This window comes from Chiloscyllium plagiosum, unplaced genomic scaffold (assembly GCF_037043375.1).
Source record: "Chiloscyllium plagiosum isolate Xiang-an unplaced genomic scaffold, Cpla_swu_hap1 HiC_scaffold_36, whole genome shotgun sequence".
NCBI lineage: Eukaryota > Metazoa > Chordata > Chondrichthyes > Orectolobiformes > Hemiscylliidae > Chiloscyllium > Chiloscyllium plagiosum.
The window spans coordinates 37,812,290-37,828,275 of NW_028270174.1; positions in this window are offsets into that span (position 1 = coordinate 37,812,290).

The following is a 15,986-nucleotide window of genomic DNA, read 5'->3' on the forward strand; positions in this document are numbered from 1 at the left end:
GAGAGAGAGTGTGTGTGTGAGCGAAGAGAGATAGAGAGAGTGTGTGTGAGTGAAGAGAGATAGAATGAGAGTGTGTGTGTATGCGTGAAGAGAGATAGAGAGAGTGTATGTGAAGAGAGATAGAGAGAGTGTGTCTGTGAATGAAGAGAGAGAGAGAGAGTGTGTGTGTGTGAGTGAAGAGAGACAAAGAGAGTGTCTGTGTGTGAAGAGAGATAGAGAGAGAGTGTGTGTGTGTGTGAGTGAAGACAGACAGAGAGATTGTGTGTGTGTGAGTGAAGAGAGATAGGGAGAGAGAGTGTGTGTGTGTGAGTGAAGAGAGATAGAGAGAGATTGTGTGTGTGAGTGAAGAGAGAGATTGTGTGTGTGAGTGAAGAGAGAGAGTGTGTGTGTGAGTGAAGAGAGAGAGAGTGTGTGTGAGTGAAGAGAGAGAGAGTGTGTGTGAGTGAAGAGAGATAGAGAGAGTGTGTGTGTGTGAGTGAAGAGAGATAGAGAGTGTGTGTGTGAAGAGAGATAGAGAGAGTGTGTGTGTGAATGAAGAGAGATAGAGAGTGTGTGTGTGTGTGTGTGAAGAGAGATAGAGGGAGTGTGTGTGTGAGTGAAGAGAGATAGAGAGAGTGTGTGTGTGTGAGTGAAGAGAGATAGAGAGGGTGTGTGTGAAGAGAGATAGAGAGAGTGTGTGTGTGAATGAAGAGAGATAGAGAGTGTGTGTGTGTGTGAGTGAAAAGAGATAGAGAGTGTGTGTGTGTGAGTGAAGAGAGATAGAGAGAGTTTGTGTGTGTGAGTGAAGAGAGATAGAGAGTGTGTGCGTGTGTGAGTGAAGAGAGATAGAGAGTGTGTTTGTGTGTGAGTGAAGAGAGACAGAGAGAGGGTGTGTGTGTGAGTGAAGAGAGATAGAGTGTGTGTGTGAGTGAAGAGAGATAGAGAGTGTGTGTGTGTGTGAAGAGAGATAGAGAGTATGTGCGTGTGTGTGAGTGAAGAGAGATAGAGCGTGTGTGTGTGAGTGAAGAGAGATAGATCGTGTGTGTGTGTGTGAAGAGAGATAGAGTGAGTGTGTGTGTGTGAGTGAAGAGAGATAGAGTGAGTGTGTGTGTGTGAGTGAAGAGAGATAGAGTGAGTGTGTGTGTGTGTGAGTGAAGAGAGATAGAGAGTGTGTGTGAGTGAAGAAAGATAGAGAGAGTGTCTGTGTGAGTGAAGAGAGATAGAGAGAGTGTGTGTGTGAGTGAAGAGAGATAGAGAGAGTGTGTGTGTGAGTGAAGAGAGAGAGTGTGTGTGTGAGTGAAGAGAGAGATAGAGATTGTGTGCATGTATGAGTGAAGAGAGATAGAGAGTGTGTGAGTTTGTGAGTGAAGAGAGATGGAGAGTGTGCGTGTGTGAGTGAAGAGAGATAGAGAGAGAATGTGTGTGTGAGTGAAGAGAGATAGAGAGAGTGTGTGTGTGTGGGAGTGAAGAGAGTTAGAGAGAGTGTGTGTGTGTGGGAGTGTAGAGAGATAGAGAGAGAGTGTGTGGAGAATGTGTGTGTGTGAAGAGAGATAGATAGAGAGAGTGTGTGTACGAATGAAGAGAGATAGAGAGAGTGTGTGTGTGTGAGTGAAGAGAGAAAAAGAGAGTGGGTGTGTATGTGAGTGAAGAGAGATAGAGTGTGTGTGTGTGTGAAGAGAGATAGAGAGAGAGTGTGTGTGTGAGTGAAGAGAGATAGAGAGAGAGAGTGTGTGTGTGAGTGAAGAGAGATAGAGAGAGAGAGTGTGTGTACGAATGAAGAGAGATAGAGAGAGTGTGTGTGTGTGAGTGAAGAGAGAAAAAGAGAGTGGGTGTGTATGTGAGTGAAGCGTGATAGAGTGTGTGTGTGTGAGTGAAGAGAGACAGAGAGAGAGTGTGTGTGTGAGTGAAGAGAGACAGAGAGAGAGTGTGTGTGTGAGTGAAGAGAGATAGAGAGAGTGTGTGTGTGAGTGAAGAGAGATAGAGAGTGTGTGTGTGTGTGTGAAGAGAGTAAGAGAGAGTGTGTGTGTGTGAAGAGAGATAGAGATTGTGTGCATGTGTGAGTGAAGAGAGATCGAGAGTGTGTGTGTGTGAGTGAAGAGAGATAGAGAGAGTGTGTGTGAGTGAAGAGAGATAGAGAGTGTGTGAGTGAAGAGAGAGAGAGGGTGTGTGCATGTGTGTGAGTGAAGTGAGATAGAGAGAGTGTGTGTGTGAGTGAAGAGAGATAGAGAGTGTGTGTGTGTGTTTGAGTGAAGAGAGATATAGAGAGTGTGTGTGCTTGTGCATGAAGTGAAATAGAGAGTGTGTGTGTGTGAGAGTGAAGAGAGATAGAGAGAGAGAATTTGTGGAGAAAGAGTGTGTGTGAAGAGAGCTAGTTAGAGAGAGAGAGTGTGTGTGAAGAGAGATAGAGAGAGAGAGAGTGTGTGTGTGTATGTGTGTGTGAGTGAAGAGAGATAGAGAGAGTGTGTGTGAGTGAAGAGAGATAAAGAGAGTGTGTATCTGTGTGTGTGTGAGTGAAGAGAGATAGAGAATGTGTGTGTGTGAGTGAAGAGAGAGTGAGAGAGTGTGTGTGTGTGTGAGCGAAGAGAGATAGAGAGAGTGTGTGTGTGTGTGAGCAAAGAGAGATAGAGAGAGTGTGTGTGTGTGTGAGTGAAGACAGAGAGGGAGAGTGTGTGTGTGTGAGTGAAGCGTGATAGAGAGAGTATGTGTGTGAGTGAAGAGAGATAGAGAGAGAGTGTGTGTGTGAGTGAAGAGAGAATGAGAGTGTGTGTGTGAGTGAGTGAAGAGAGATAGAGAGAGTGTGTGTGTGTGAAGACAGATAGAGAGAGAGTGTGTGTGTGTGAGTGAGTGAGACAGAGAGTGTGTGTGTGTGTGTGAGTGAAGAGAGACAGAGAGTGTGTGTATGTGAGTGAAGAGAGATAGAGTGTGTGTGTGTGTGAAGAGAGATAGAGAGAGAGTGTGTGTGTGAGTGAAGAGAGATAGAGAGAGAGAGTGTGTGTGTGAGTGAAGAGAGATAGAGAGAGAGAGTGTGTGTACGAGTGAAGAGAGATAGAGAGAGTGTGTGTGTGTGAGTGAAGAGAGAAAAAGAGAGTGGGTGTGTATGTGAGTGAAGAGAGATAGAGAGTGTGTGTGTGTGTGAAGAGAGATAGAGAGAGAGTGTGTGTGTGTGTGAGTGAAGACAGATAGAGAGAGTGTGTGTGTGAGTGAAGCGTGATAGAGTGTGTGTGTGTGAGTGAAGAGAGACAGAGAGAGAGTTTGTGTGTGAGTGAAGAGAGATAGAGAGAGTGTGTGTGTGAGTGAAGAGAGATCGAGAGAGAGTGTGTGTGTGTGAGTGAAGAGAGATAGAGAATGTGTGTGTGTGTGAGTGAAGAGTGATAGAGAGAGAATGTGTGTGTGTGTGTGCGAAGAGAGGTAGAGAGAGAGAGTGTGTGAGTGAAGAGAGATAAAGAGAGTGTGTGTGTGTGAATGAAGAGAGTTAGAGAGTGTGTGTGTGTGAATGAAGAGAGTTAGAGAGTGTGTGCGTGAGTGAAGAGAGATAGAGAGAGAGTGTGTGTGTGTGAGTGAAGACAGATAGAGAGAGTGTGTGCGTGAGTGAAGAGAGATAGAGAGATAGAGAGTGTGTGTGTGTGAGTGAAAACAGAGAGAGAGAGTGTGTGTTTGAGTGAAGAGAGATGGGGAGAGAGAGTGAGTGTGTGTGAGTGAAGAGAGATAGAGAGAGTCTGTGTGTTTGAGTGAAGAGAGATAAAGAGAGTGTGTGTGTATGTGAGTGAAGAGAGATAGAGAGTGTGTGTGTGTGTGTGTGAAGAGAGATAGAGAGTGTGTGTGTGTGTGAGTGAAGACAGATGGAGAGAGTGTGTGTGTGTGAGTGAAGAGAGATAGAGAGAGACAGTGTGTGTGTGTGTGAGTGAAGAGAGATTGAGGGAGAATGTGTGTGCGTGTGAGCGAAGAGAGATAGAGAGTGTGTGTGAGTGAAGACAGAGAGAGAGAGAGTGTGTGTGTTTGAGTGAAGAGAGATAGAGAGATTGTGTGTGTGTGAGTGAAGAGAGATAGGGAGAGAGAGTGTGTGTGTGCGTGAGTGAAGAGAGATAGAGAGAGATTGTGTGTGTGAGTGAAGAGAGAGAGAGAGTGTGTGTGAGTGAAGACAGAGAGAGAGAGGGTGTGTGTTTGAGTGAAGAGAGATAGAGAGAGAGAGTGTGTGTGTGTGAGTGAAGAGAGATAAAGAGAGTGTGTGTGTATGTGAGTGAAGAGAGATAGAGAGAGTGTGTGTGTGTGAAGAGAGATAGAGAGAGAGTGTGTGTGTGTGAAGACAGATAGAGAGAGTGTGTGTGAGTGAAGAGAGATAGAGAGAAAGAGTATGTGTGTGTGCGTGTGAGTGAAGAGAGATAGAGAGAGTGTGTGTGTGTGTGAGTGAAGAGAGGTAGAGAGTGTGTGTGTGTGAAGAGAGATAGAGTGTGTGTGTGTGTGAGTGAAGACAGATAGAGAGTGTGTGTGTGCGTGAGTGAAGAGAGATAGAGAGAGAGAGTGTGTGTGTGCGTGAGTGAAGAGAGAGAGAGAGTGTGTGTGAGTGAAGAGAGATAGAGAGAGTGTGTGTGTGTGAGTGAAGAGCGATAGAGAGAGTGTGTGTGAAGAGAGATAGAGAGAGTGTGTGTGTGTGAATGAAGAGAGATAGAGAGTGTGTGTGTGTGAAGAGAGATAGAGTGTGTGTGAAGAGAGATAGAGAGAGAGTGTGTGTGTGTGAGTGAAGACAGACAGAGAGATTGTGAGTGTGTGAGTGAAGAGAGATAGGGAGAGAGAGTGTGTGTGTGCGTGAGTGAAGAGAGGTAGAGAGAGTGTGTGTGTGTGTGAGTGAAGAGAGATAGAGAGAGATTATGTGTGTGAGTGAAGAGAGAGAGAGAGAGAGTGTGTGTGAATGAAGACAGAGAGAGAGAGTGTGTGTGTTTGAGTGAAGAGAGATAGAGAGAGAGAGTGTGTGTGTGTGAGTGAAGAGAGATAAAGAGAGTGTGTGTGTATGTGAGTGAAGAGAGATAGAGAGAGTGTGTGTGTGTGTGTGAAGAGAGATAGAGAGAGTGTGTGTGTGAGTGAAGACAGATAGAGAGATTGTGTGTGTGAGTGAAGAGAGATAGAGAGAAAGAGTATGTGTGTGTGCGTGTGAGTGAAGAGAGAGAGAGAGAGTGTGTGTGAGTGAAGAGAGATAGAGAGAGTGTGTGTGTGTGAGTGAAGAGCGATAGAGAGAGTGTGTGTGAAGAGAGATAGAGAGAGTGTGTGTGTGAATGAAGAGAGATAGAGAGTGTGTGTGTGTGTGTGTGAAGAGAGATAGAGAGAGTGTGTGTGTGTGAGTGAAGAGTGATAGAGAGTGTGTGTGTGGATGAGTGAAGAGAGATAGAGAGAGTGTGTGTGTGTGAGTGAAGCGTGATGGAGAGTGTGTGTGAATGAAGAGAGACAGAGAGAGTGTGTGTGTGTGAGTGAAAAGAGATAGAGAGTGTGTGTGAGGGAAGAGAGATATAGAGAGTTTGTGCATGTGAGTGAAGAGAGACAGAGAGAGTGTGTGTGTGTGGGAGTGAAGAGAGATAGAGAGAGTGTGTGTGTGAGTGAAGAGAGATAAAGAGTGTGTGTGTGTGAGGGAAGAGAGATAGAGAGTGTGTGTGTGAGTGAAGAGAGATAGAGAGCGAGTGTGTGTGTGTGTGAGTGACGACAGATAGAGAGAGTGTGTGCGTGAGTGAAGAGAGATAGAGAGAGAGCGAGTGTGTGTGTGTGTGAGTGACGACAGATAGAGAGAGTGTGTGCGTGAGTGAAGAGAGATAGAGAGAGAGAGTGTGTGTGTGTGTGAGTGTGTGTGAGTGAAGAGAGATAGAGAGAGTGTGTGTGTGAGTGAAGACAGATAGTGTGTGTGTGTGTGAGTGAAGAGAGATAGAGAGAGTGTGTGTGTGTGGGAGTGAAGAAAGATAGAGAGAGTGTGTGTGTGCATGAAGAGAGATAGAGAGTGTGTGTGTGTAAGAGCGAAGAGAGATAGAGAGAGAGTGTGTGGAGAAAGAGTGTGTGTGAAGAGAGATAGATAGAGAGAGAGAGTGTTTGTGTGAAGAGAGACAGAGAGAGAGAGTGTGTGTGTGTAAGTGTGTGTGAGTGAAGAGAAATAGAGTGTGTGTGTGTGTGAGGGAAGAGAGATAGAGAGAGAGAGTGTGTGTGTGAGCGAAGAGAGATAGAGAGAGTGTGTGTGAGTGAAGAGAGATAGAATGAGAGTGTGTGTGTATGCGTGAAGAGAGAAAGAGAGAGTGTGTGTGAAGAGAGATAGAGAGAGTGTATGTGAAGAGAGATAGAGAGAGTGTGTCTGTGAATGAAGAGAGAGAGAGAGAGTGTGTGTGTGTGAGTGAAGAGAGACAGAGAGAGTGTGTGTGTGAAGAGAGATAGAGAGAGAGTGTGTGTGTGTGTGAGTGAAGACAGACAGAGAGATTGTGTGTGTGAGAGTGAAGAGAGATAGGGAGAGAGAGTGTGTGTGTGCGTGAGTGAAGAGAGGTAGAGAGAGTGTGTGTGTGTGTGAGTGAAGAGAGATAGAGAGAGATTGTGTGTGTGAGTGAAGAGAGAGAGAGAGTGTGTGTGAGTGAAGAGAGAGAGAGTGTGTGTGAGTGAAGAGAGATAGAGAGAGTGTGTGTGTGTGAGTGAAGAGAGAGAGTGTGTGTGTGTGAGTGAAGAGAGAGAGAGAGTGTGTGTGAGTGAAGAGAGATAGAGAGTGTGTGTGTGTGAGTGAAGAGAGATAGAGAGAGTGTGTGTGAAGAGAGATAGAGAGAGTGTGTGTGTGAATGAAGAGAGATAGAGAGTGTGTGTGAGTGAAGAGAGATAGAGAGAGTGTGTGTGTGTGAGTGAAGAGAGAGAGAGAGTGTGTGTGAGTGAAGAGAGATAGAGAGTGTGTGTGTGTGAGTGAAGAGAGATAGAGAGAGTGTGTGTGAAGAGAGATAGAGAGAGTGTGTGTGTGAATGAAGAGAGATAGAGAGTGTGTGTGAGTGAAGAGAGATAGAGAGAGTGTGTGTGAACAGAGATAGAGAGAGTGTGTGTGAAGAGAGATAGAGAGAGTGTGTGTGTGAATGAAGAGAGATAGAGAGTGTGTGTGTGTGTGTGAAGAGAGATAGAGAGAGTGTGTGTGTGAGTGAAGAGTGATAGAGAGTGTGTGTGTGTATGTGTGAAGCGTGATAGAGAGTGTGTGTGTGTATGTGTGAAGCGAGATAGAGTGTGTGTGTGTGTGTGTGAGTGAAGCGTGATGGAGAGTGTGTGTGAATGAAGATAGACAGAGAGAGTGTGTGTGTGTGTGAGTGAAAAGAGATAGAGAGTGTGTGTGTGTGAGTGAAGAGAGATAGAGAGAGTTTGTGTGTGTGAGTGAAGAGAGATAGAGAGTGTGTTTGTGTGTGAGTGAAGAGAGACAGAGAGAGGGTGTGTGTGTGAGTGAAGAGAGATAGAGAGAGTGTGTGTGTGAGTGAAGAGAGAGAGTGTGTGTGTGAGTGAAGAGAGAGATAGAGATTGTGTGCATGTATGAGTGAAGAGAGATAGATCGTGTGTGTGTGTGTGAAGAGAGATAGAGTGAGTGTGTCTGTGAGTGAAGAGAGATAGAGAGAGTGTGTGTGTGTGAGTGAAGAGAGATAGAGAGTGTGTGTGAGTGAAGAAAGATAGAGAGAGTGTCTGTGTGAGTGAAGAGAGATAGAGAGAGTGTGTGTGTGAGTGAAGAGAGATAGAGAGAGTGTGTGTGTGAGTGAAGAGAGATAGAGAGAGTGTGTGTATGAGTGAAGAGAGATAGAGAGAGTGTGTGTGTGAGTGAAGAGAGAGAGTGTGTGTGTGAGTGAAGAGAGAGATAGAGATTGTGTGCATGTATGAGTGAAGAGAGATAGAGAGTGTGTGAGTTTGTGAGTGAAGAGAGATGGAGAGTGTGCGTGTGTGAGTGAAGAGAGATAGAGAGTCTGTGCGTGTGTGAGAGTGAAGAGAGACAGAGAGAGGGTGTGTGTGTGTGAAGAGAGATAGAGAGAGTGTGTGTGAGTGAAGAGAGATAGAGAGAGTGTGTGTGTGAGTAAAGAGAGAGAGAGAGATTGTGTGTGAGTGAAGAGAGAGTGAGTGTGTGTGTGAGTGAAGAGAGATAGAGAGAGTGTGTGTGTGTGAGTGAAGAGAGATAGAGAGAGTGTGTGTGTGTGGGAGTGAAGAGAGTTAGAGAGAGAGTGTGTGTGTGGGAGTGAAGAGAGATAGAGAGTGTGTGTATGTGCATGAAGAGAGATAGAGAGTGTGTGTGTCAGAGTGAAGAGAGATAGAGAGAGAGAGTGTGTGTGTGAAGAGAGATAGAGAGAGAGAGTGTGTGTGTGTGTAAGTGTGTGTGAGTGAAGAGAGATAGAGAGAGTGTGTATGTGTGTGTGTGTGTGTGAAGAGAGATAGAGTGTGTGTGTGTGAGTAAAGAGAGATAGAGAGAGAGAGTGTGTGTGTGTGAGTGAAGAGAGATAGAGAGAGAGTGTGTGAGTGAAGAGAGATAGAGAGAGTGTATCTGTGTGTAAGTGAAGAGAGATAGAGAGTGTGTGTGAGTGAAGAGAGACTAAGAGAGTGTGTGTGTGTGAAGAGAGTAAGAGAGAGTGTGTGTGTGTGAAGAGAGATAGAGATTGTGTGCATATGTGAGTGAAGAGAGATCGAGAGTGTGTGTGTGAGTGAAGAGAGATAGAGAGAGTGTGTGTGAGTGAAGAGAGATAGAGAGTGTGTGAGTGAAGAGAGAGAGAGAGTGTGTGCATGTGTGTGAGTGAAGAGAGATAGAGAGAGTGTGTGTGTGAGTGAAGACAGAGAGAGAGAGTGTGTGAGTGAGTGAAGAGAGATAGACAGAGTGTGTGTGTGTGGGAGTGAAGAAAGATAGAGAGAGTGTGTGTGTGTGCATGAAGAGAGATAGAGAGTGTGTGTGTGTAAGAGCGAAGAGAGATCGAGAGAGAGTGTGTGGAGAAAGAGTGTGTGTGAAGAGAGATAGATAGAGAGAGAGAGTGTGTGTGTGAAGAGAGACAGAGAGAGAGAGTGTGTGTGTGTGCATGTGTGTGAGTGAAGTGAGATAGAGAGAGTGTGTGTGTGAGTGAAGAGAGATAGAGAGTGTGTGTGTGTGTTTGAGTGAAGAGAGATATAGAGAGCGTGTGTGCTTGTGCATGAAGTGAAATAGAGAGTGTGTGTGTGTGAGAGTGAAGAGAGATAGAGAGAGAGAATTTGTGGAGAAAGAGTGTGTGTGAAGAGAGCTAGTTAGAGAGAGAGAGAGTGTGTGAAGAGAGATAGAGAGAGAGAGAGAGTGTGTGTGTGTATGTGTGTGTGAGTGAAGAGAGATAGAGAGAGTGTGTGTGTGAGTGAAGAGAGATAAAGAGAGTGTGTATGTGTGTGAGTGAAGAGAGATAGAGAATGTGTGTGTGTGTGAGCGAAGAGAGAGAGAGAGAATGTGTGTGTGTGTGAGCGAAGAGAGATAGAGAGAGTGTGTGTGTGTGTGAGCGAAGAGAGATAGAGAGAGTGTGTGTGTGTGTGAGTGAAGACAGAGAGGGAGAGTGTGTGTGTGTGAGTGAAGCGTGATAGAGAGAGTATGTGTGTGAGTGAAGAGAGATAGAGAGAGAGTGTGTGTGTGAGTGAAGAGAGAATGAGAGTGTGTGTGTGAGTGAGTGAAGAGAGATAGAGAGAGTGTGTGTGTGTGAAGACAGATAGAGAGAGAGTGTGTGTGAGTGAGAGAGATAGAGAGTGTGTGTGTGAGTGTGTGTGAGTGAAGAGAGACGGAGAGTGTGTGTATGTGAGTGAAGAGAGATAGAGTGTGTGTGTGTGAGTAAAGAGAGATAGAGAGAGAGAGTGTGTGTGTGTGAGTGAAGAGAGATAGAGAGAGAGTGTGTGTGTGAGTGAAGACATAGAGAGAGTGTGTGTGTGAGTGAAGAGAGATAGAGAGAGAGAGTGTGTGTGTGAGTGAAGAGAGATAGAGAGAGAGAGTGTGTGTGTGAGTGAAGAGAGATAGAGAGAGTGTGTGTGTGTGAGTGAAGAGAGAAAAAGAGAGTGGGTGTGTATGTGAGTGAAGAGAGATAGAGAGTGTGTGTATGTGTGTGAAGAGAGATAGAGAGAGAGTGTGTGTGTGTGTGAGTGAAGACAGATAGAGAGAGTGTGTGTATGAGTGAAGAGAGATAGAGAGTGTGTGTATGAGTGAAGAGAGATAGAGAGTGTGTGTGTGAGTGAAGCGTGATAGAGAGTGTGTGTGTGAGTGAAGAGAGACAGAGAGAGAGTGTGTGTGAGAGTGAAGAGAGATAGAGAGAGTGTGTGTGTGAGTGAAGAGAGATAGAGAGTGTGTGTGTGTGAGTGCAGAGAGATAGAGAGAGGGTGTGTGTGTGAGTGAAGAGAGATAGAGAGAGTATGTGTGTGAGTGAAGAGAGATAGAGAGTGTGTGTGTGCGTGTGTGAAGAGAGATAGATAGAGAGAGAGAGTGTGTGTGTGAAGAGAGATAGAGAGAGAGAGTGTGTGTGTGTAAGTGTGTGTGAGTGAAGAGAGATAGAGAGAGTGTGTGTGTGAGAGTGAAGAGAGATAGAAAGAGTGTGTGTGTGAGTGAAAAGAGATAGAGAGAGAGTGTGTGTGTGAGTGAAGAGAGATAGAGAGTGTGTGTGTGTGAGTGAAGAGAGATAGAGAGTGTGCGTGTGTGAGTGAAGAGAGATCGAGAGAGAGTGTGTGTGTGAGTGAATAGAGAGAGAGAGAGAGTGTGAGTGAAGAGAGTGAGAGTATGTGTGAGTGAAGAGAGATAGAGAGAGTGTGTGTGTGTGAGTGAAGAGAGATAGAGAATGTGTGTGTGTGTGAGTGGAGAAATAGAGAGAGAATGTGTGTGTGTGTGTGCGAAAAGAGGTAGAGAGAGAGAGTGTGTGAGTGAAGAGAGATAAAGAGAGTGTGTGTGTGAGTGAAGAGAGTTAGAGAGTTTGTGCGTGTGAGTGAAGAGAGATAGAGAGAGAGTGTGTGTGTGAGTGAAGACAGATAGAGAGAGTGTGTGCGTGAGTGAAGAGAGATAGAGAGATAGAGAGTGTGTGTGTGTTGAGTGAAAACAGAGAGAGAGAGAGTGTGTGTTTGAGTGAAGAGAGATAGAGAGAGAGAGTGTGTGTGTGTGTGAGTGAAGAGAGATAGAGAGAGTCTGTGTGTTTGAGTGAAGAGAGATAAAGAGAGTGTGTGTGTATGTGAGTGAAGAGAGATAGAGAGTGTGTGTGTGTGAAGAGAGATAGAGAGTGTGTGTGTGAGTGAAGACAGATGGAGAGAGTGTGTGTGTGTGAGTGAAGAGAGATAGAGAGAGACAGTGTGTGTGTGTGTGTGAGTGAAGAGAGATTGAGGGAGAATGTGTGTGCGTGTGAGCGAAGAGAGATAGAGAGTGTGTGTGAGTGAAGACAGAGAGAGAGAGTGTGTGTGTTTGAGTGAAGAGAGATAGAGAGAGAGAGTGTGTGTGTGTGAGTGAAGAGAGATAAAGAGAGTGTGTGTGTATGTGAGTGAAGAGAGATAGAGAGAGTGTGTGTGTGTGTGTGTGAAGAGAGATAGAGAGAGAGTGTGTGTGTGAGTGAAGAGAGACTGAGAGAGTGTGTGTGAGTGAAGAGAGATAGAGAGAAAGAGTATGTGTGTGTGCGTGTGAGTGAAGAGAGATAGAGAGAGTGTGTGTGTGAGTGAAGAGAGGTAGAGAGTGTGTGTGTGTGTGAGTGAAGAGAGATAGAGAGAGAGAGTGTGTGTGTGCGTGAGTGAAGAGAGAGAGAGAGTGTGTGTGAGTGAAGAGAGATAGAGAGAGTGTGTGTGTGAGTGAAGAGCGATAGAGAGAGTGTGTGTGAAGAGAGATAGAGAGAGTGTGTGTGTGAATGAAGAGAGATAGAGAGTGTGTGTGTGTGTGTGTGTGTGTGAAGAGAGATAGAGAGAGTGTGTGTGTGAGTGAAGAGTGATAGAGAGTGTGTGTGTGTATGAGTGAAGAGAGATAGAGAGAGTGTGTGTGTGTGTGAGTGAAGCGTGATGGAGAGTGTGTGTGAATGAAGAGAGACAGAGAGAGTGTGTGTGTGTGTGAGTGAAAAGAGATAGAGAGTGTGTGTGAGTGAAGAGAGATATAGAGAGTTTGTGTATGTGAGTGAAGAGAGATAGAGAGTGTGTGCGTGTATGAGTGAAGAGAGATAGAGAGTGTGTTTGTGTGTGAGTGAAGAGAGATAAAGAGAGTGTGTGTGTGAGTGAAGAGAGATCGAGAGTGTGTGTGTGAGTGACGACAGATAGAGAGAGTGTGTGCGTGAGTGAAGAGAGATAGAGAGTGTGTGTGTGTGAGTGAAAACAGAGAGAGAGAGTGTGTGTGTTTGAGTGAAGAGAGATAGAGAGAGAGAGTGTGTGTGTGTGTGAGTGTGTGTGAGTGAAGAGAGATAGAGAGAGTGTGTGTGTGAGTGAAGACAGATAGAGAGTGTGTGTGTGTGAGTGAAGAGAGATAGAGAGAGTGTGTGTGTGGGAGTGAAGAAAGATAGAGAGAGTGTGTGTGTGCATGAAGAGAGATAGAGAGTGTGTGTGTGTAAGAGCGAAGAGAGATAGAGAGAGAGTGTGTGGAGAAAGAGTGTGTGTGAAGAGAGATAGATAGAGAGAGAGAGTGTGTGTGAAGAGAGACAGAGAGAGAGTGTGTGTGTGTGTGTGTAAGTGTGTGTGAGTGAAGAGAGATAGAGTGTGTGTGTGAGAGGGAAGAGAGATAGAGAGAGAGAGTGTGTGTGAGCGAAGAGAGATAGAGAGAGTGTGTGTGAGTGAAGAGAGATAGAATGAGAGTGTGTGTGTATGCGTGAAGAGAGATAGAGAGAGTGTGTGTGAAGAGAGATAGAGAGAGTGTATGTGAAGAGAGATAGAGAGTGTGTGTCTGTGAATGAAGAGAGAGAGAGAGAGTGTGTGTGCGTGAGTGAAGAGAGACAGAGAGAGTGTGTGTGTGTGAAGAGAGATAGAGAGAGAGTGTGTGTGAGTGAAGACAGACAGAGAGATTGTGTGTGTGTGTGTGAGTGAAGAGAGATAGGGAGAGATTGTGTGTGTGAGTGAAGAGAGAGAGAGAGTGTGTGTGAGTGAAGAGAGATAGAGAGAGTGTGTGTGTGTGAGTGAAGAGAGATAGAGAGAGTGTGTGTGAAGAGAGATAGAGAGAGTGTGTGGGTGAATGAAGAGAGATAGAGAGTGTGTGTGAAGAGAGATAGAGAGAGTGTGTGTGTGAGTGAAGAGTGATAGAGTGTGTGTGTGTGTGTGTATGAGTGAAGCGAGATAGAGAGAGTGTGTTTGTGTGTGAGTGAAGCATGATGGAGAGTGTGTGTGAATGAAGATAGACAGAGAGAGTGTGTGTGTGCGTGAGTGAAAAGAGATAGAGAGTGTGTGTGTGTGAGTGAAGAGAGATAGAGAGAGTGTGTGTGTGTGAGTGAAGAAAGATAGAGAGAGTGTCTGTGTGAGTGAAGAGAGATAGAGAGAGTGTGTGTGTGAGTGAAGAGAGATAGAGAGTATGTGCGTGTGTGTGAGTGAAGAGAGATAGAGCGTGTGTGTGTGAGTGAAGAGAGATAGATCGTGTGTGTGTGTGTGAAGAGAGATAGAGTGAGTGAGTGTGAGTGTGTGTGTGAGTGAAGAGAGATAGAGAGAGTGTGTGTGTGTGAGTGAAGAGAGATAGAGAGTGTGTGTGAGTGAAGAAAGATAGAGAGAGTGTCTGTGTGAGTGAAGAGAGATAGAGAGAGTGTGTGTGTGAGTGAAGAGAGAGAGTGTGTGTGTGAGTGAAGAGAGAGATAGAGATTGTGTGCATGTATGAGTGAAGAGAGATAGAGAGTGTGCGTGTGTGAGTGAAGAGAGATAGAGAGAGTGTGTGTGTGTGAGTGAAGAGAGATAGAGAGAGTGTGTGTGTGTGGGAGTGAAGAGAGTTAGAGAGAGTGTGTGTGTGTGTGGGAGTGAAGTAGATATAGAGAGAGTGTGTGTGTGCATGAAGAGAGATAGAGAGTGTGTGTGTAAGAGTGAAGAGAGATAGAGAGAGAGAGTGTGTGTGTGTGTGAGTGTGTGTGAGTGAAGAGAGATAGAGAGAGTGTGTGTGTGCATGAAGAGAGATAGAGAGTGTGTGTGTAAGAGTGAAGAGAGATAGAGAGAGTGTGTGTGGAGAATGAGTGTGTGTGAAGAGAGATAGATAGAGAGAGAGAGTGTGTGTGTGAAGAGAGATAGAGAGAGAGTGTGTGTGTGTGTGTAAGTGTGTGTGAGTGAAGAGAGATAGAGGGAGTGTGTATGTGTGTGTGTGAGTAAAGAGAGATAGAGAGAGAGAGTGTGTGTGTGTGAGTGAAGAGAGATAGAGAGAGTGTGTGTGAGTGAAGAGAGATAGAGAGAGTGTATCTGTGTGTAAGTGAAGAGAGATAGAGAGTGTGTGTGAGTGAAGAGAGACTGAGAGAGTGTGTGTGTGTGTGAAGAGAGTAAGAGAGAGTGTGTGTGTGTGAAGAGAGATAGAGATTGTGTGCATGTGTGAGTGAAGAGAGATCGAGAGTGTGTGTGTGTGAGTGAAGAGATAGAGAGAGTGTGTGTGAGTGAAGAGAGATAGAGAGTGTGTGAGTGAAGAGAGAGAGAGAGTGTGTGCATGTGTGTGAGTGAAGTGAGATAGAGAGAGTGTGTGTGTGAGTGAAGAGAGATAGAGAGTGTGTGTGTGTGTTTGAGTGAAGAGAGATATAGAGAGTGTGTGTGCTTGTGCATGAAGTGAAATAGAGAGTGTGTGTGTGTGAGAGTGAAGAGAGATAGAGAGAGAGAATTTGTGGAGAAAGAGTGTGTGTGAAGAGAGCAAGTTAGAGAGAGAGAGTGTGTGTGAAGAGAGATAGAGAGAGAGAGAGTGTGTGTGTGTATGTGTGTGTGAGTGAAGAGAGATAGAGAGAGTGTGTGTGTGAGTCAAGAGAGATAAAGAGAGTGTGTATGTGTGTGTGTGTGAGTGAAGAGAGGTAGAGAATGTGTGTGTGTGAGTGAAGAGAGATAGAGAGAGAATGTGTGTGTGTGTGAGCGAAGAGAGAGAGAGAGAATGTGTGTGTGAGCGAAGAGAGATAGAGAGAGTGTGTGTGTGTGTGAGAGCAAAGAGAGATAGAGAGAGTGTGTGTGTGTGTGTGAGTGAAGACAGAGAGGGAGAGTGTGTGTGTGTGAGTGAAGCGTGATAGAGAGAGAGTGTGTGTGTGAGTGAAGAGAGATAGAGAGAGTGTGTGTGTGAGTAAAGAGAGAGAGAGAGAGATTGTGTGTGAGTGAAGAGAGAGTGAGTGTGTGTGTGAGTGAAGAGAGATAGAGAGAGTGTGTGTGTGTGAGTGAAGAGAGATAGAGAGTGTGTGTGAGTGAAGAAAGATAGAGAGAGTGTCTGTGTGAGTGAAGAGAGATAGAGAGAGTGTGTGTGTGAGTGAAGAGAGATAGAGAGAGTGTGTGTGTGAATGAAGAGAGAGAGTGTGTGTTGAGTGAAGAGAGAGATAGAGATTGTGTGCATGTATGAGTGAAGAGAGATAGAGAGTGTGCGTGTGTGAGTGAAGAGAGATAGAGAGAGTGTGTGTGTGTGAGTGAAGAGAGATAGAGAGAGTGTGTGTGTGTGAGTGAAGAGAGATAGAGAGAGTGTGTGTGTGTGGGAGTGAAGAGAGTTAGAGAGAGTGTGTGTGTGTGTGTGGGAGTGAAGTAGAGATAGAGAGAGTGTGTGTGTGCATGAAGAGAGATAGAGAGTGTGTGTGTAAGAGTGAAGAGAGATAGAGAGAGAGTGTGTGGAGAATGAGTGTGTGTGAAGAGAGATAGATAGAGAGAGTGTGTGTGTGAAGAGAGATAGAGAGAGAGAGTGTGTGTGTGTGTAAGTGTGTGTGAGTGAAGAGAGATAGAGAGAGTGTGTATGTGTGTGTGTGTGTGAAGAGAGATAGAGAATGTGTGTGAGTGAAGAGAGATAGAGAGAGAATGTGTGTGTGTGTGAGCGAAGAGAGAGAGAGAGAATGTGTGTGTGTGTGAGCGAAGAGAGATAGAGAGAGTGTGTGTGTGTGTGAGCGAAGAGAGATAGAGAGAGTGTGTGTGTGTGT